The following is a 20,405-nucleotide window of genomic DNA, read 5'->3' on the forward strand; positions in this document are numbered from 1 at the left end:
CACGCCTGCCACCGTACTGCTGTGCCCTTCGCGTGCACTCCCCACGTCCCCGCGCTCCCGGCCCGCGCTCCCGCCGCACACGTACGCGATTTGCGCAACCAGGTCCAGCGCCTCGACGTGGTCCACTCCCGCGGTCCCGACGCGTCCGGTGCGCACCCATAACACGCATCGGTCGCGCCCGGCTCGCCGCCGCGCTTATTGCCCTGCACCGCTGCGCCGTCAACCGCAGCGCAGCGCCTCCACGATCGTCGCGCCGAGCCGCCGCGGCCTCTGCGACACCACGCAGGTCCTCCGCGACCTCCTCGTCTCCGCGACCGCCGCTGCTCGCCGCGCGCACGGCATCACGCCACACCGCCGTGGACTCGCCGCGCGTTGCCGACGCCACGCGCTCGCCGCGCGCCCGGCATCACGCCACACCGCCGTGGACTCGCCGCGCATTGCCGAGACCTTCATGTCCGCCGCGCGCCACGGCCGCCCCCCGAACCAGTGGCTCTGATACCAAATGTTGGAACCGTGGCCTTGCCGAGCCCGTAGCTCTACCTCTCTCTGCTGCACCTCTCTTTCTGGACTCGATCGGCAGAAGAAAAAGAAGGAAGAGCACAGCCAGATTTCCAGCGCACGAACGCTGCCGCCGCGGGAACGGCCTGATATTGCACGAGCACGAACTCGTCGCAGCGATCTGTTACAACGCATGGGGGGGCTATTTATACCCTGGGACTTGCCGGGCACGAACCCACGTCCCAGTCCACCACGCCGAGCGCCCGATCCGGCCCGCGCTGTTCACGCCAGCGACATGCACGTACATGTCCTGGTCATGCGCGCCCGCCTGGGATCGACTCCAACGCTCCCCCCCTGTTCTCGCCAACAGACGCTACACACACGCACGGCCACGGACCCGGCGCGCCCTGGCTCGCACCCGACGCGTCCTGCGGTGGCTTATGCCCAACATTACATGCACGCATGACCTCCCTTCCCTTCCCTATATATGCTTTGCTTTGCTTCCTACTGCTAGAAAATTAAAGGTCACAGACAGACACACAGATAGCCCATCTGCATGCATGCATGCATGCGGGCAGGAGGAACAAACTGGAGTTGCTACCAGTAGCATATCCTTCCTTTTGTTTGCCCACATCTAGCAGCTAGCTAGCTAGCGCGCGAGGCCTCCATCGTTGTCATGGAGCTGGCCTCGGGCAGGGGCAGCCGCCGCAGTGCCAGCGCGGCCTCCTGGGGCTCCCGCCGCTCCATGCATAGCCAGCCGGCGGACCCCTTCGGCCGCGCCGCCTCGCAGCAGGGCCACGACGATGACGAGGAGAACCTGCGCTGGGCCGCGCTCGAGAAGCTACCCACATATGACCGCATGCGCCGCGCCGTCATCCATGGTGATGCCGCCGTCGGCGGCCACGAGAAAACGGAGACGGAGGGCCTGGTGGACATCAACCGCCTCGCCAGCGGCGAGGCCGGCAGGGCGCTGCTCGAGCGCGCCTTCCAGGACGACAGCGAGCGCTTCCTTAGGAGACTCCAGGAGTGACCGTGTGGACCGGGTGGGCATCGACCTGCCGGCGATCGAGGTCCGGTACCAGGGCCTCTCCATCCAGGTGGACGCCTTCGTCGGCAGCTGGGCGCTGCCCACGCTCTGGAACTCGGCCACAAACTTCCTCCAGGTTTCAACTTCGAATTCCTTTTTTTTCTGTCACCCCACCCCCACTGCTAAAAAACTATTGAGATTCAGAATATAAGTATTTTATTGTATGTATATGTTAATTTGATTGATTTCATAGTTTCGAATTTCTATTTTGTTCTTTTCAATAAGTTTGTTTAAATGCATGCATGCATATGAGTTGAACTTGAAACTTTTTCGCCCTCAAAAAAAACTTGAAACTTTTCATCAAAAAATAAATAAATAAATAAAACACTTGGTTTTCACCTCCCCTCCGAGACACCCGTGGATGGTTACGATCCTTTGAAGTATTGTACTGTGTTGTTGTGCCGATGACGAATGGGGTGGATCCACACGACAGTGACCGTACTACACGATGCGCTACTACAACAGAGGATCTTGACCCACCGATGGATGGATGTGATCATAATAGCATCCCACGTCACCGGATTTGTGCCAATAGAGAGAGAAACGTTTGTTGGCGTGGCCAGTGATCCTGCCACGTCACCCAGATTCGCACGCTTCAACCTGCCACGTCAGTTTTCTTCTTCCTACCCCTCTCTCTCTTCCCCTCCCCTCTACCCAAGAAGAGAAGGCCATGGAGAGAGAGAGAGACCATGGAGAACTCCCTCGTGGGTACGGCAGCATCATCTCCCACTCCTCGACGGCGTCCTGTCCTGGTGACAAGGGGCGTCCAACTCTGGCCCTCCCAGCGCGGCGGCGGCGGCGGCAGGGGAGGCGAAAATTCAGCCTGGCTAGCCACAGATCAATCATGGCCTTGGCATCCATCAATCGCTTCTGCTCTACTCCAGAGGACAGCGCCGAGTCTCGTCTCGTCTCAACAAGACTCCAATTGCTGCCTTCTCCAATGGTGTCCCCAAAGTGTTCGACAAAATGTCCGTGAGCTCGCGGCCAAGCCAATGGCGTCCTTGAGGTGTTCGACCAAATGTCTGTGAGCTTGCGACCGGAGTTGGCGGTTTCTTCCTTAATACTCCTATCTAGCATGGCTTGCCTTGCAGTATCATCGATCATTCACAATTGTTCTCATTCATCTACTCCTACTTCTCTACTATAATAAGCATCATACATGCATGCATGGATGGATATGGATTTAATTACTACTACTAGTAGAATGGTGATTTGCATTTACTTAGTGCTTACAGAAACACGATATATATGATTGATGCCTGCAGGGTCTCGTCGGCCGCCTTGCTTCCTCCAACAAGAAGACCATCCACATACTCCAAAACGTCAATGGCATCATCAAACCATCAAGGTATTATACTATAATTAATCCTCACGCCATTACTCTTCCTATGCACTCCTACTCTGTTTCTCTATCACAAAAGCACTATACTCAAAATCACTTTGCAGTATCTAGTCCGAATCAGCAACAAAATCCGCTCATCATTCTTGTTGCTTTTCAGGATGACCCTTCTTCTCGGACCTCCATCCTCGGGAAAGAGCACACTTATGCGTGCCCTCACTGGCAAGCTTGACAAAAGCCTCAAGGTTTCAACTCATCTTGTTTTATTTATTTATTCTGCTTATGCATTGTGTCCTCATACAAAAATAAATAACCACCATCATATGGATATTGCAACACACCCAGGTATCTGGCAACATCACTTACTGTGGTCATACATTTGAGGAGTTCTACCCTGAGAGGACCAGTGTGTATGTTAGTCAGTACGATCTCCACAATGCAGAGATGACCGTAAGAGAGACGCTTGATTTCTCCAGGCGATGCTTAGGCGTCGGTGCCAGATATGACATGCTCTCTGAGCTCGCTGCCAGGGAGCGTGAAGCTGGCATAAAGCCAGATCCCGAGATCGATGCTTATATGAAAGCTACTGCCGTGCAAGGACAGGAGAGTAATATTGTTACCGATCTTACTCTCAAGGTGACTATCCTATTCTGTCAATTACATGCAATTCTGTAGCAAAATTTCCCCCATTTAAGTCTCACAAAAACCGCACTCTCAGGTCCTGGGGCTTGACATTTGTGCCGATATGCCCATTAGTGATGACATGATCAGAGGAATTTCTGGCGGCCAAAAGAAGTGAGTAACAGCTGGTATGCTTGCATACCTAGATTCAACCCTTCCATTCATTGTTCTTCTTACTTAATTCGTATTACGCTTGTGTGATTTGTTACTTGTATCGATTGCAGGGGAGATGTTAACAGGATGTAACGCCCACGATGCGGCTATATCTCCCACGTGTCGAGGCATGACTTAGAGGCATAACCGCATTGTGGTTTTGTCGCAAGAAGGGTCATCTTCACACAATCCCATGTAATGAACAAGAATGGGATAACGAGAGTTGGCTTACAATCGCCACTTCAAACAATACATAAATATAAATCATACATCATCCAGAATACACACATAGACCGACTACGGTCAAATCCAAATGAAAATAAGATAACCCCAAATGCTAGATCCCCGATTGTTCCAACTGGGCTCCACTACTGATCATCAGGAAAAGACACATAGTAACGACCACGTTCCTCGTTGAACTCCCACTTGAGCTCGGTTGCGTCATCTGCACTGCCATCGTCGGCACCTGCAACTGTTTTGGTAGAATCTGTGAGTCACGAGGACTCAGCAATCTCACACCCGCGAGATCAAGACTATTTAAGCTTATAGTAAAGGATGATGTAATGAGGTGGAGCTGCAGCAGACACTAAGCATATATGGTGGCTAGCATACGCAAAAGAGAGCGAGAAGAGAAGCAACGGAACGGTCGTCAACTAGTAATGACCAAGAAGTGATCCTGAACTCCTACTTACGTCAAACATAACCCAGAAACCGTGTTCACTTCCCGGACTCCGCCGAGAAGAGACCATCACGGCTACACACACGGTTGATGTATTTTAATTAAGTCAAGTGACAAGTTCTCTACAACCGGGCATTAACAAATTCCCATCTGCCTCATAACCGCGGGCACGGCTTTCGAAAGATAATACCCTGCAGGGGTGTCCCAACTTAGCCCATTATAAGCTCTCACGGTCAACGAAGGATAAACCTTCTCCCGGAAAGACCCGATCAGTCTCGGAATCCCAGTCTACAAGACATTTCGACAATGGTAAAACAAGACCAGCAAAGCCGCCCGAATGTGCCGACAAATCCCGATAGGAGCTGCACATATCTCGTTCTTAGGGCACACCGGATGAACACTACGTACAACTAAAACCAATCCTCGAGTTTCCCCAAGGTGGCGCTGCAAGTGGCTCTAGTTTGGACCAGCACTCAGAGGAACACTGGCCCGGGGGTTTAAATAAAGATGACCCTCGGGCTCGCGAAAACCCGGGGGAAAATGCTTAGGTGGCAAATGGTAAAACCAAGGTTGGGCCTTGCTGGAGGAGTTTTATTCAAGGCGAACTGTCAAGGGGGTCCCATAAATCACCCAACCGCGTAAGGAACGCAAACTCAAGGAACATAAAACCGGTATGACGAAAACTAGGGCGGCAAGAATGGAACAAAACACCAGGCATAAGGCCGAGCCTTCCACCCTTTACCAAATATATAGATGCATTAATTAAATAAGAGATATTGTGATATTCCAAAATATCCATGTTTCAACATGGAACAAACTTCAACTTCACCTGCAACTAGCAACGCTATAAGAAGGGCTGAGCAAAAGCGGTAACTTAGCCAAACAACGGTTTGCTAGAAAAGGATGGTTAGAGGCTTGACATGGCAATATGGGAGGCATGATATAGCAAGTGGTAGGTAGCGCGGCATGGCAATAAAACGAACAACTAGCAAAGCAAAGATAGAAGTGATTTCGAGGGTATGGTCATCTTGCCTGCAAGGTTCTCAGAGTTGTCGAAAGTTTGATCCTCGTAAGCGTACTCGTCTCTCGGCTCTACCCAAAACAAGAACACAAGCAACGGAACCACAATCAATCACAAGAAATGCACAAGCAACATGATGCAAAACATGTATCATATGCGAGATATGGTATGCGATGCATATGCGTGCTCCGGACGAAAAATGATGAACATGGCAGTAACTTGGCAAACCAAGCATGCCACTGGAAAGATGAGATGATTTCGGTTGAAATCGATATAAAGATCACTGGAAACGGATGCACGGTTTGTAAATGGCAAGCAAAACAAGAATGACACGAATCTGCGATTAACAGCATGATAGCACTTAGAATGCAACAAGTAACAATGCTACAGCACTCCAACATAGCAACAAAGCATATGACAGTAGTCTACAGGAGATACTTGACAAAAGATGAACACTGAGCTACGGCTAGTTCACACCACAGAAGGTTCAAACAGGCATGGAAAAAATGCAAAAGATAACAGGTTCACAGACTTGGAGAAATTACTGGACATGACTGAAACAGTATCAGGTAGCAATGTTCAGAGCACGAAATCAACATGCTACAGGAACTTAACATAGCAAAACAAGGCATGACAGTAATCTACTAAATGCATATGACAAAATTCCCTTACTGACCATACGCCAAAAAAGCCAGAAGATATGATGGCAACCATGTAAACATAGCAAGTTTCGTTAACAGGTTTCATACTTAGCAGAAAACAGAGCATGGCAGAAACAGACATTATGAGGGCATCTTGGTGAGCTTGATGCACTTACCACAAAGCTATGCATGACAAAACAAGCATACCTACAGCAAGATGGAATGTTTATGAAGCAATCCATGGCAAGAGAAAGTACATAGCATGTATGAAACAACTACAACAAGCTTGGCAACATTGAATATCATGTTAACAATCTGCCAGAAATATTTTATAGCAAAAGTAGAGCAAGAGTGAGTCATGCTATGGCACTCCATAATTGCAAACAAGGGCATGAATGGATCAACTACAACATATCTACAAAACATCCTTACTTAACATCTCCAAACTAAGCATGGATCTCTATGTAGACACATGGATACATAGCAACAAAATAACAGCAGTCACAGACTTAGAGAAATTACTAAGTCCCTGAAATCAGAAACATCACGAAGCCTAGTTTGCATGCTTGTGCTAGTCACCACAGAGATCACAAAAATACATGGCATACACCTATGTAAAGATGGCATGGCATACATCCAAACACATGTAGAGCTCATGCCCATCAGATGCACAGATTAAATGCAACAAAAATAACAAATCACCAAGATCTGATAAGTAACAGCAGATAACAGCAATTAGCACTCTTGCACCAGAGATTTGGGCATCAGGATGGACTCAAATGAACATGGTGCAATGGAACAAAATGAAGATCATCTAGAGACGAACATTTCGATATATTACACGCACGAAACGAAGCTATATGCAGAGAGTTATGATGCGATGAACAGGAGCATATACTGTGAAAACTTCGGGACTCGGAGAATATTCGAAGGGATTTCGGGTCAGCCTTCTGTTCCAGATCGGATCGAGGCACGGTTCGCCGGGGCAGCGGGCTCGTCGCCGGAGCTCGAGGGTGGAGGAGACCGGAGGAGGGACGGGGCCGGTCGGGGCTCGGGCGGAGAGGAAGGAGGCGCCGGCGTCGAGGAAGGAGGCGGCGGCGCGGGCTTGGGCGCCGCTCGGCGGAGGGAGGCGACGGCGCGGGGGTCCTCGGGAACGGCGGCGGCGGCGGGGCGCACGGCCGGCGACTGCGGCGGTGCGCGGGGCTGGCGATGGCGGCGGAGGGCGGCGGAGCGCAGACGGCGGCGACGCGCGCGGGCGGGGCGGAGCCGCGCGGCTCGGGCCGCGGACGGAGGAGGCACGGGCCCGCGGGGGCGGCGTACGGGCCCGGCGGGCCGCGGGCGGCGCGGGGTACGGGCGGTGGGTCGGGTGACGTGGCAGGCGCCGGTTGGACGGGGGCGGCGGCGCGTTTCGTCCGGCGCGCGGAGGGAGAGGGTTAAGGTTTGATCTGCGAAGATTTCGGGAGGACTCACATATATATAGCTAGAGGGAGTTAGGAGACTCCAAATGGAGTGCGGTTTTCGCCCACACGATCGTGATCGAACGACCTAGAGCATGGAAGTGACTTACAGGGGGTTTTGGGCTGTTTGGAGGGGGGTTTTGCTGCAACACACAAACGGACTTTGCGGTTACCCGGTTAACCGTTAGAGTACCAAACGACCTCCAAATGGCACGAAACTTGACAGGTAGTCTACTGGTGGTATACCAAGGCCACTTGGCAAGATTCGGTCCATTCCGAGAACGTTTAACACCCGCTCACGAAAAGAAAACAAGAGGAGTGCGCCGGAGGAGGTGGGAGTGTCGGATTGCAAAACGGACAACGGGGAAAATGCTCGGATGCATGAAACGAACAACGTATGCAAATGCAATGCACACGATGACATGATATGAGATGCATGACAAAAACAAAATGCAAAACGAAAGACAAAACCCGACCACGGAGGGAATATCATAACCCATAGCCGAAAATGGCAAGAGTTAGAGTTACAAATATGAAAAGTTACATCCGGGATGTTACACAGGACCTGCAAGAGCTTTGTTCATGGATGAAATTTCTATTAGACGTAGACTTCTTTTGATGAATCGCACAGCCCTTTAGGGGTGGCGTGAGTTGTATATATATTGGTGTTACATAGGTACAAAGTACAAATCCTAACCATACACGGTTAGGTATACAGAAGCTATACGTAATACAATTACATAGTCTAACACCCTCCCTCAATCTTAACTGTAGCCTGAAGTACAAAGCAAGTTAAGATTGCGCCTACAACTTTCAAACTGAGGTTGTGGAAGTGGCTTCGTGAAGATGTCAGCAAGTTGATCTTTGGAGGAGATGAACTTGATATGAAGAAGCTTCTGTGCAACACGTTCCCTCACAAAATGATAGTCAACTTCGATGTGCTTGGTACGAGCATGAAATACAGGGTTAGATGAAAGGTACGTCGCACCAATATTATCACACCAAAGAATTGGTGGCTGCCCTTGAGAGACTCCCAACTCTCTCAACAGAGACTGTACCCAAATGAGCTCAGCCGTGGCATTGGCAACCGCCTTGTACTCTGCTTCAGTGCTACTCCGAGATACTGTGGCCTGCTTGCGCGCACTCCAGGCGATCAAGTTGCGACCAAAGAAGACAGCATAGCCCCCCGTTGATCGACGGTCATCCAGGCTCCCAGCCCAATCTGCATCAGAGAACGCAGAGAGAGCACTCGAGGAGGTAGACCGAAGATGCAAGCCATAGGTGACAGTATGAGAGAGATAACGCAGTATACGCTTCACAGCTGACCAGTGTGATGTCCGAGGAGCATGAAGATACTGGCACACACGGTTAACCGCATAGGAGATATCCGGGCGTGTGATAGTCAAGTACTGCAGACCACCAACCACACTGCGGTACTCTGTAGCATCATCTGAAGAAAGCAAGGCACCATCCAAGGTTGATAACCGATCTGTCGCAGACATAGGGGTATTAGCATGCTTGCAATGCAACATACCAGCACGTCGCAGTAGGTCCAAGGAGTACTTATGCTGAGTGAGAGTCAAACCAGCAGGAGACCGTGAAACCTCCAGACCAAGAAAGTAATGGAGGGCACCCAGATCCTTGACAGCAAAATGACCACCCAGAGCAGACAACAGACGATCAGCGGCGGCCTCTGAGGAGCTGATAAGAATAATGTCATCAACATAGACCAGCAGATACATAGTAACCTCGGGACGATGTAGCAGAAACAGAGACGTGTCAGTAGTGGATGGAACAAAGCCAAGACATCGAAGCACTGAGCCAAGTCGTGCATGCCATGCACGTGGAGCCTATTTAAGTCCATAGAGTGCCTTAACGAGACGGCACAGATGATGTGGACGAGCAGGATCAACAAAACCCGGAGGTTGCCGCATATACACCTCTTCCTCCAAGACCCCATGAAGAAAAGCGTTCTGAACATCAAGCTGACGCAGAGACCACCCTTTGGTAACAGCCAAGGACAGAAGCAGACGGATAGTGGTAGGTTTGACAACTGGACTGAACGTATCCTCATAATCAAGACCGTACCTTTGCTTAAAGCCTTTCGCCACAAGTCGCGCCTTGTAGCGCTCGATAGACCCATCCGCATGCTTCTTGACCTTGAACACCCACTTGGAGTCAATAATGTTGACACCAGACATGGGAGGAACAAGGCGCCAAGTATCATTCCGCTGAAGAGCCTGAAACTCCTGTTCCATGGCAGTACGCCAGTGAGGAATCCGAAGAGCCGCCTGAAAATGTCGAGGCTCAGCACTGGGGTCAGCCTCCGTCTGCGCCACACACGCCGCAATCCACGCAACCGTGCCATCTCTGCGCTCTTTTGTGCGAAAAATACCACTCTGACTGCGTGTATGAGCACGTCGAGTAGCGGTAGGTGGCAAAGGTGGTGGCGGAGGTGGTGTCGGAGATGCAGTCGAAGAAGATGGTGACAACGACACAGACGAATCACCAGTCTCAGGCGCGTCATGTGGAGCAGAGGACCACGCAGGGGTCGATGGAGAGGCGGCCGAACCAGGCGAGCGAGGCAACACCTGGCCAGGCATGCGGTCTGGCGGGGCTGACCTGCCTGGGGTCGAAGCAGCAGCAGCCGGCTCAGCCAGCTCGAGCGGACTAGGACGCGCCCCGCGCGGAGCCAAAGCAGCAGCCAACTCAGCCGGCTCGGGTGCCAGGCCAGGGCGCGGCCCGCACGAAGCATCGACAGCTGGCTCAGCCTGCTCGGGTGCCAGCCCAGGTCGCGGCCCGAACGAAGCAGCGGCAGCTGGCTGGGCCTGCGCCAGCGAGCCAGCGGACGAGGGGCCAAAGGGAGGCGAAGGGGTGCTGATGCATGTGCCATGCACAGGAGAAACATCCCCTAAACACGCACCATCGAGTTCCCGAGCGACAACATGCGACGAATCATCCAGGAGCTCAAGTCGCGCTCCTCGCCCAATACCTGCACCATGGTTAGGTAGCAACGAGGGAGTATATGCAGCATCTACAAATTGAACAGGCAAAGGTAAAGTAGAGTTCTTAGGTGTAGTGGGAGTGGTGGAGGTGTCCGAAAGTGCAGAAAAAGGAAAAACATTCTCATCAAACACCACATCACGAGAGATGTAGACGCGGTTAGAGGGAACATGAAGACACTTGTACCCTTTATGAAGAGAACTATAACCAAGAAACACGCACTGTTTAGACCGAAACTCCAACTTGCGTTGGTTATATGGACGAAGATGAGGCCAACACGCACACCCAAAGACCTTGAGAAAAGTATAATCAGGAGTTTCATTCAGCAAGAGTTCAAGTGGTGTTTTCATCTGACGGAGTCGTGTAGGAAGTCTATTAATAAGAAAGCATGCAGTGGAAAACGCATCACTCCAAAACCGGAAAGGAACGGAGGCATGGGCAAGCAAAGCAAGACCAGTCTCAACTATATGGCAATGCTTACGCTCGGCTACACCATTTTGCTGATGTATATAAGGACAAGACACACGATGTGTGATTCCAAGCTTATTAAAGAATGCGTTGAGGTTGTGATACTCACCCCCCCCCCCCAATCTGATTGCACGTGAATGATTTTGTGATTGAGCAGACGCTCAACATGCGCTTGGAATTGCAAGAAAACATTAAACACATCAGATTTGCGTTTAAGAAGATAAAGCCAAGTGAACCGACTGTAAGCATCAATAAAACTAACATAGTAATTATGGCCACTAACAGAGGTTTGAGCATGGCCCCATACATCTGAAAACACAAGTTCAAGCGGTTTATGGACTACACGACTCGACTCAGAAAACGGAAGCTGATGACTCTTGCCTTGCTGACAGGCATCACAAACTGCATCAACATGTTTAATGGACACAACTGGAAGCTCATGACGATGAAGTACATGGCGAACGATGGGAGTGGCAGGATGACCAAGGCGTGCATGCCAATGTGATGGAGACACACGAACACCACTGAAGGCACTGGGAGCTGGTGGCACATCAAGCGCATAAAGACCATTATTGCGTAGTCGACCTCTAAGAAGTACGTCCCTCGTGTCCCGATCCTTAACAAAAAAATGAAAAGGATGAAATTCAGCAAGAACATTATTATCACGAGTAAGTTTAGGAACTGAAAGCAAACTACGTGAAACAGAGGGAACACGAAGGACATTAAGAAGACGTAATTGTTTGGATCGATGTGTAAGAAGTGATGCCTGACCAATATGTGAGATGTGCATACCTTCCCCATTAGCGGTGCGAACCTGATCGTGTCCACGGTACGGCTCCTGTGTAGAGAGCTTGCCCATCTCACTCGTCAGGTGATTGGTAGCCCCCGTATCCATGTACCAAGATGCATCAACTGGGTAAGAAGGAGTATGCCCCTGCTCATGAGTCGCGAGGGCAGCCTGCTTCTCATTGCCCTTGCCATTGTTCCCAAGCCCCAAGAAATCCTGCTTGAAGCGACGATGGCAACGAGAAGCAAGGTGACCATCAAGCCCACATAGCTGGCAGGGAATCTGAGCACCACATGAAGGGCAACAGGCACGGACTCGACCTCCTGTCGAGGTAGTGGTGTTCCGCGAATTAGTCGCGGTCGGCGGAGGCTTACCACCCGTTGGTGGCTTGGAGGGCTTGCCCTTCCCACGTGTTGCAGCGTTGGCGGAAGGAAAACTCGACGTAGACCGGCGCGAGCCTGGATGCGCTGCTCGGTAGCAAGGAGACGTGCGTACAACTCTCGTGGCTGGATGGGAGTGTCACGACCATTGATATTCTCCACCAAATTATCATAGTCGTCGCTCAGTCCGTTGAGTACATAGGAAGTGAACTCCTCCGGACCAAGCTCCTTGCCAATGGAGGCAAGTGTGTCAGCCATACCCCTCACCTTGTTGAAGTAGTCAGTGACGGTGAGATCATGAAGCTTCACCTCCCCAAGCGCAGTGCGAATGGCATGAGCCCGCGCCTGAGACTGCGAAGCAAAACTGGTGTGAAGAGCCGTCCACGCGTCCCGAGATGTAGAGGCGAAGATGACCAGTGACGAGACCCCCTCCGTAAGAGAGGACTGGATGGCGGAGAGGATGGCCTGATCCTGAGCCACCCACGCATGATGCCCTGGATGGTATGGCAGCGGGCACGGCAGAGTGCCATCAACAAACCCCTCCAAGTAACGACTGCGGAGAAGTGGTAAGACCTGAGCACGCCATGACAGATAGTTATCCGTCGTCAACTTCACCGGGATGAGATGCGCAAAGTAGAACGGTGCATGAGATACACCATAATCCGAAGGCGGCGGCGGCGCATAAAAAACCGGGGGTGAAGGACCACTCGGCACGGCGGACGAAGCCACCAGCTCCGTCGATGCACCGCCGTAGGGCGCTCCGTATGAAGCGGGCGCACCGTAAGGAGACGCAGGCACCGAGGTTGGCGGGTAGGCGCAGGCCAACGGGGCAGCGTGGCCATAGGACTGCTGCAGCGGAGAGGGAGCCGACCACTGACTAGCCAGCGCGACGCCGTAGGAGCCGGCCACCGGCGGCTGTTGCAGGGACGAAGCACCCTGATGTGGATGTGCCGCTCCGTAGGGCACATACGAGATGCCCTGGTGATGCACGTCCGAGTGCAGAGGCGGGACGCCACCCGAGCCGGATTGCTGATGAAGATACGGGGCAGCGCCCTGGTAATGTGTATACGGAGCGGCGCCGTAGGAGCCTGCTGGCGGGACTCCATACGGATGCAGGACAGCGCCCTGGTGACTGGCGGCTGGAGCGGCACCATACGGTGCAGACGGGACGGCGGCGCCATAGGAGCCCGCCGGCGGCTGAGCGGCGGAGTCGCCGACGACTGGCGACGGTGGCACGGCAGAGCCCTGGGCAGTGGCAGCCATGGAGGCGCCAGCCAGGGAAAGCAGCGGTGGAGAAGCCAAAAACGGAGAGGCCGGGACGGCCGGAGCGGCGGCTGATGCGGGAGGAATCGCAGCTGCGGCGGCCGGCACCGAGGCCATAGATGCGATCGTGGCGGCAGCGGAAGCAACGATCGTAACTAAGCTGATACCATATTAGACGTAGACTTCTTTTGATGAATCGCACAGCCCTTTAGGGGTGGCGTGAGTTGTATATATATTGGTGTTACATAGGTACAAAGTACAAATCCTAACCATACACGGTTAGGTATACAGAAGCTATACGTAATACAATTACATAGTCTAACAATTTCCACTGGTTTGGACAGCTCTAGCACATTTCAGATTGTGAAATACATAGGGCAATTGGTCCATGTGATGAATGAGACCGTGATGATCTCCCTCCTGCAACCACCGCCAGAGACCTACAACCTGTTTGTTGACATTATTCTGCTATCAGAAGGGTAGATAGTGTACCATGGGCCACGCGACAACATCTTGGAATTCTTTGAAGCTGCTGGTTTTAGGTGCCCTGAAAGGAAAGGAGTTGCTGACTTCCTTCAGGAGGTCACTTCCAAGAAAGACCAGCAACAGTACTGGTACCTTGACCAGGAGCAGTATCGTCACGTGTCTGTCCCAGAGTTTGCCGAACGATTCAAGTCATTCCACGTAGGCCAGCAGATGCTCAAGGAGCTGCAAATTCCTTTCGACAAGTCCAAAACTCATCCTGCAGCGCTGACCACCAGTAAGTATGGGCAATCCAGCTGGGAGTCATTCAAGACAGTGATGTCGAGAGAGCTGTTGTTGATGAAGCGCAACTCCTTCATCTACATCTTCAAGGTTACCCAGTTGCTCATCCTTGGGCTCGTGGCCATGACTGTGTTCCTCAGAACAAAGATGCCATATGGGCAGATTTCTGACAGCGCCAAATTCTTTGGTGCTCTGACTTTCAGTTTAATCACCGTCTTGTTCAATGGGTTTGCTGAGCTACAGTTTACTATTAAAATGCTTCCTACGTTCTACAAACAGAGAGATTTCTTGTTCTTTCCTCCATGGACCTTTGGACTGGTAAACATCATCTCGAAAGTTCCCGTTTCTCTTGTGGAGTCCTCGGTATGGGTCATCCTCACATACTACGTGATGGGCTTTGCACCTGCTGCAGGAAGGTATACATCCGTATATTAACTTTTGCATTTAAGCTTTGATTTCGTTAGTCCATTATTCATCTATGTGCTCATTGCAGGTTCTTTCGTCACCTTTTAGCTTTCTTCCTTACTCACCAAATGGCAATGGGTTTATTCCGATTTCTTGGTGCTGTTTTGAAATCAATGGTTGTGGCCAATACCTTGGGGATGTTTGTGATCCTTGTTATTTTTATATTTGGAGGGTTTGTCATACCTAGAGGTAAGCACCCTGTCATGAAAAGCTTGGCATGATAAATCTCATTTGCATGGATGAAAGTAAACCTTCTCCATCCTGATTTTTAACGTGAACAGGTGATATCCGACCATGGTGGATCTGGGCTTACTTAGGTGGGCCAACGTAAGTTTTTCTTAGAACCCTGTCTTTCTTTTAGTTTCTTCTAAGCTGGACGGCAAGGGATCATTACATCCTAGTGGTGTCAAGGTGACGACATATCAACTAATGCTGGACCTTTTCATTTTTACTACAGCCAAACAATGATACATCTATCGCTGCAAGAACAGTAGGCGAGGCTATTCTTAAATCCAGAGGATTGTTTACTGGAGACTCGGGATTTTGGGTTTCCATCGGAGCCATTGTAGGATTCGCTATTCTGTTCAACATATTGTACCTTCTGGCACTTACGTATTTGAGCTGTGAGTAGCATTCTTTTCTTTTCTTCTGGTTTGTTTACTTATTGATTGATGCCTTAGTGAGCAAGGTACTTACTGATTTGTTCTCATCCAGTTGGCAGCAGCTCAAATACAGTTTCAGACGAGGAGAATGAGAATGAGACAAACACTTCAATGCCTATAGGTGAGTTCTTAAGTCTTTGTACTATTTATCAAGCCACTTGAAGCTGTTAGCAATAATGCTAATTAGTTAACAATTTGTGCAGATGAAGCCACAAATCGACCAACTCGGTCACAAATCACCTTGCCTTTCCAGCCTCTTTCACTTTCTTTCAACCATGTTAACTATTACGTGGACATGCCTGCAGTAAGCCTACCTATCTTTCTACTCACACGTATCGTTTTAGGAGGGCATAAACTCATCATGTATGATAACATTATCTGCAGATGTGGTCTAACAAAAAATTTCTCAACTTGTGTTTCAGGAAATGAGAGAGCAAGGATTTGCCGAAAGTCGTCTCCAGTTGCTCTCCGATATCAGTGGTGCTTTTAGGCCAGGTGTTCTGACAGCATTAGTTGGTGTGAGTGGAGCTGGGGAAACCATTCTAATGGATGTCCTGGCAGGAAGGAAAACTAGTGGGTCTATTGAAGGAAGTATCACCCTCTCTGGTTACCCTAAAAAACAAGAAACTTTTGCCCGCATCAGTGGCTATTGTGAACAGACTGATATCCATTCACCAAATGTTACTGTCTATGAATCCATTCTCTACTCTGCCTGGCTGCGTCTTTCCTCAGATGTTGACGAAAAAACGAGAAAGGTATATATATATATATATATATATAGTCCAGCCATGTTTTAGATTCAAGTAAAGATGCGGTGTTCTTTATGTTTGAACTTCAAACAGTAACTGTTTCAGACTAATCTTCGCCCTTGCAGATATTTGTGGAGGAAGTCATGACTCTTGTAGAGCTTGATGTGTTGCGTAATGCTATGGTTGGTCTTCCTGGAGTGGACGGGTTATCCACTGAACAAAGAAAGAGACTGACAATTGCCGTGGAGCTGGTAGCAAATCCTTCAATCATATTCATGGATGAGCCAACTTCTGGTCTTGATGCTAGAGCCGCGGCGATTGTAATGTGGGCGGTGAAAAATACAGTTAACACTGGCCGAACTGTGGTTTGCACAATTCATCAACCCAGCATCGATATATTCGACTCTTTTGATGAGTTACTCTCTCTCTCTCTCTCTCTACACACACACACACACACATGCATTATATTTTTACAACTTTTAGAAATGCAAATAACTCACTGTTGGTTCCTTTTATAGCTTCTGCTTATGAAAAGAGGCGGACGGGTTATTTATGCTGGTGAACTTGGTCACTACTCTCATAAAATAGTTGAATATTTTGAGGTTAGTTTCCTTAGTTTACATGTTGACGTGTGGCAGCAAGATTTTACAGGCTTAGAAGAAGTCATTGAAGATTTAACTTGGAAAAGTGAAAAACCTAACTGAAAAGGTTGTCATTGCATTGCAGGCAATTCCAGGTGTTGAAAAGATCACAGAAGGATATAATCCTGCAACATGGATGCTGGAAGTTAGCTCCCCTTCAGCCGAGGCTCGCCTGAACATAAATTTTGCTGACATTTATGCTGATTCTGACCTTTATAGGTAAGTAGCCTCATTTGTTGAATCTTGAGCGCAACCTTTCACTAATTTTATCCATTGGCTGTTGATTCCTTTAAAACAAGTACGCATTATCTTGAAATGGAGTGCCAGAATTGCAGTTGTTTTCATTTCTTATGTCAACATTGAGTTCCTATTTCTCAAATATGAGCAGGAAAAACCAAGAACTTATTAAGGAATTAAGCATTCCCCCGCCAGGCTACGAGGATCTCTCATTTCCTACAAAGTATTCTCAGAATTTCTACAACCAATGTGTTGCAAACTTCTGGAAGCAATACAAATCTTATTGGAAGAATCCAGCCCACAACGCCATGCGCTTCCTTATGACGTTGATCTATGCCCTTGTATTTGGCACGGTTTTTTGGCAGAAGGGGACAAAAATGTATGACCCTATCCTTTTTCTATAGTTGGGATTGTTGAATGATTATGTATTAGCTTCTGTGGAGGCACTAATGCTTTTTTTCTTGTGTGCAGAAACTCGCAACAAGATTTATCCAATCTACTTGGAGCCACTTATGCTGCGGTCTTTTTCCTTGGGTCTGCCAACTGTATCACAGTTCAGCCTGTTGTGGCAATTGAGCGAACAGTTTTCTACCGTGAAAAGGCGGCAGGGATGTACTCTCCATTATCCTATGCATTAGCTCAGGTAATTTGTCGATCTTAATTTCATACCCATTTTCATTGAAAATTCATTCATTGTTTAGATTCATTGAGCTTGTCTAGATGAAAGGGCACAAATTTCAAAGTTGGTATGATTCTCAAGATTGTGCAAATTTTTGATTCGTGCAGACGTGCGTGGAGGTGATGTACAACATCGTGCAGGGGATTGAATACACGTTGATCATCTATTCGATGATTGGATATGAGTGGAAAGCTGCAAAGTTCTTCTATTTCCTCTTCTTCATAATTTCCTGCTTCAACTACTTCACATTGTTTGGCATGATGCTGGTGGCGTTGAGCTCATCTGCCATGCTCGCAAACATAATCATAGCCTTTGTACTCCCCCTTTGGAACCTTTTCTCTGGGTTCCTCGTTACGAGACCGGTAAGTGAGCCACCTGTGTCACGTGTCGATTAACTAACTGGATCCATTGACCGAGGTGAGGTCGTGATGTTGGTTGTTGTTGCATGCAATTAATACCAATTTGGTGGAGGTGATACTACTGGGCAAACCCGGTGTCCTGGACCATATATGGCGTCATCGGGTCGCAATTTGGCGATAACACCAGCCCTGTGTCGATCACCGGTGGGAGCTCCGTGGTGGTGAAGCAATTCTTGGAGGACAGTATGGGCATTAAGCACGATTTCCTTGGGTATGTCGTGCTCGCGCATTTCGCATACGTAATCGGCTTCTTCTTGGTGTTTGCCTACTCCATCAAGGTGTTGAACTTCCAGAAACGTTAGGAATGCAGACGTCCAAATCTATAGTTTGTGTGTATATCTGTATAGTAGAAGTAGTAGGATACATACATAGACATTGTTGCATAAACTCTACTATTTAGAGTTTGTAGTGATATGCTGGCCCCATTTTTACCATTATTATTGTTATCAAATATAAGTATATATATGGAAACGTTCATTTTTGGTCTGTCGGTTGTTGTCAAAGTGTAATTTGGTTCATTTTTTGTCTAATAAATATACTGTGACCCTTATGTAAAAACTTTCTATCTCACTGGAAGCGGATTTATCATTGGTCTTTGTTAATTCCTTCACGGGATTCAGAGATTTATTCAGGTGGGTCAATTCAATTTGCCGCCAACTAGGAATGAAATGTACTCCCTCCGTTCCTAAATATAAGTCTTTTTAGAGATTCCACTACAAACAACATACGGATGTATATAGAAATATTTTAGAGTGTAGATTCACTCATTTCGCTTCGTATGTAGTCCATAGTGAAATCTCTAAAGGGACTTATATTCAGGAACAGAGGGAGTATAATCGATCAAGGGAACCATTCAATCACCTCGGTCTTTGCTACAACAAGAAGAGTGGTTCTACGTACATCCCGGATGACATGACTACACTCTCACAAAGATAGGATTACGATGATAAACTGGGACATTTGGTAGCATGTATGGACCTAACCTAGTTGTTCTCCTCTCATACATGCTGAGTCCATGCATTTGTTGTTGTTTGGCAGCGGTGTATGCGCTGAGACATGCTGAGCTGAGACGTTGTTTGGCAGCCTGCATGTGTTTAGACATGCTGAACAATTTTGAATTCCGAATAATTATTTTAAATGGTGAACAAAACTAAAAAATATGAAAAAAATTAAACATATTTTGAAATTCTGAACTTTTATTGAGAATATAAACAAAATTTGAAAATTTAAATTAAATCTAAAATTCTAAACATTTTTTGAAAATTTAAACATATTTGAATTTTTTTGAAAAACATATTCTGAAATTTTATGAATTTTTTTAATAAATTGAATTTTGAATTTTTAAAAATAAACCAAATTTGTAATTCTGAACATTTTTTAAATTAAAAAATGAAATTTTGAACATTTTTTAAAATTTAAATGAAATTTGAAAATCTAAACATTTTTTGAAAATTAAAAAAAAATTGAAATGCTGAACAGTTTTTGAAAATTTAAACAATTTTAAATTCTGAACATTTCCGAAAATTCAAACAAAATTTGAAATTCTGAACTTTTTCAAAAATTTAAAAAAAATTTGAAATTCTGAATATTTTTTGAAAATTTAAACAATAATTGAAATTATGAACGGTTTTTAAAAAATTAAGTATATCTGGACGTGGTCTGGTGGGTGGGGATGAGGGTTGGTTTCAGCATGGCTGCCTCCATGCACCCTCTCTGGGGTGCATGAGATGGACATAGCTAAGGGCCCTTTTTAGCATCAGTTGAGCATAGCTCATGTGAGCCCATGCATCCTACCAAACAATTAAAAGTAGGTCAGATTGGGAACTTTTACGCTCATACACCCTTAATGCACCCTACCAAACACACCCCATAACACCGGTAGGGGGAGGGTGTCGTTTGAGGGAGAGGTCCATGGCGTCGGGGTTGTGCTATTAAAGTGAGAGTGCACCGATTCGGCTAGGGACTTCAACGCAGAGAGAGAGAGACTGCCTACTTATCCTAAGTTGGTGCAACCTAGGCGGAGCGACCACGTTGGTGCACGCAAAAGTGATGACACCGTTGTTTAAAATAGATAATCTTGGGATTTTTGAGAAAATCACTCTGCTATTATCACTAATGAGTAATGAATGTGAGAGATCATGAAATCCTTTGTTTAATTTGTTTCCACGGGAAAAGAACCTAAACATGAATGAAAATCATCACCTAGAAGAAAACAAGGCTTATGAAAGAAGGAACAAAAGAATGTATTAGAGGCGCAACAAAGCAATCAGAGTGCAAGACAACATCTAGTATGTGTCAGCGGCCCCTTAAGGTCCAACCAACCAAAAAATA

At 48.2% G+C, this 20,405-nt stretch overlaps 1 pseudogene; it reads left to right on the forward strand.

Moving 5' to 3' along the window:
- Nucleotides 1–1,174: 1,174 nt before the first annotated feature.
- Nucleotides 1,175–18,710, forward strand: LOC109771521 (ABC transporter G family member 48-like; annotated as a pseudogene).
- Nucleotides 18,711–20,405: the final 1,695 nt, after the last annotated feature.

The sequence above is a fragment of the Aegilops tauschii genome, chromosome 5 (genome assembly GCF_002575655.3).
Source record: "Aegilops tauschii subsp. strangulata cultivar AL8/78 chromosome 5, Aet v6.0, whole genome shotgun sequence".
NCBI lineage: Eukaryota > Viridiplantae > Streptophyta > Magnoliopsida > Poales > Poaceae > Aegilops > Aegilops tauschii.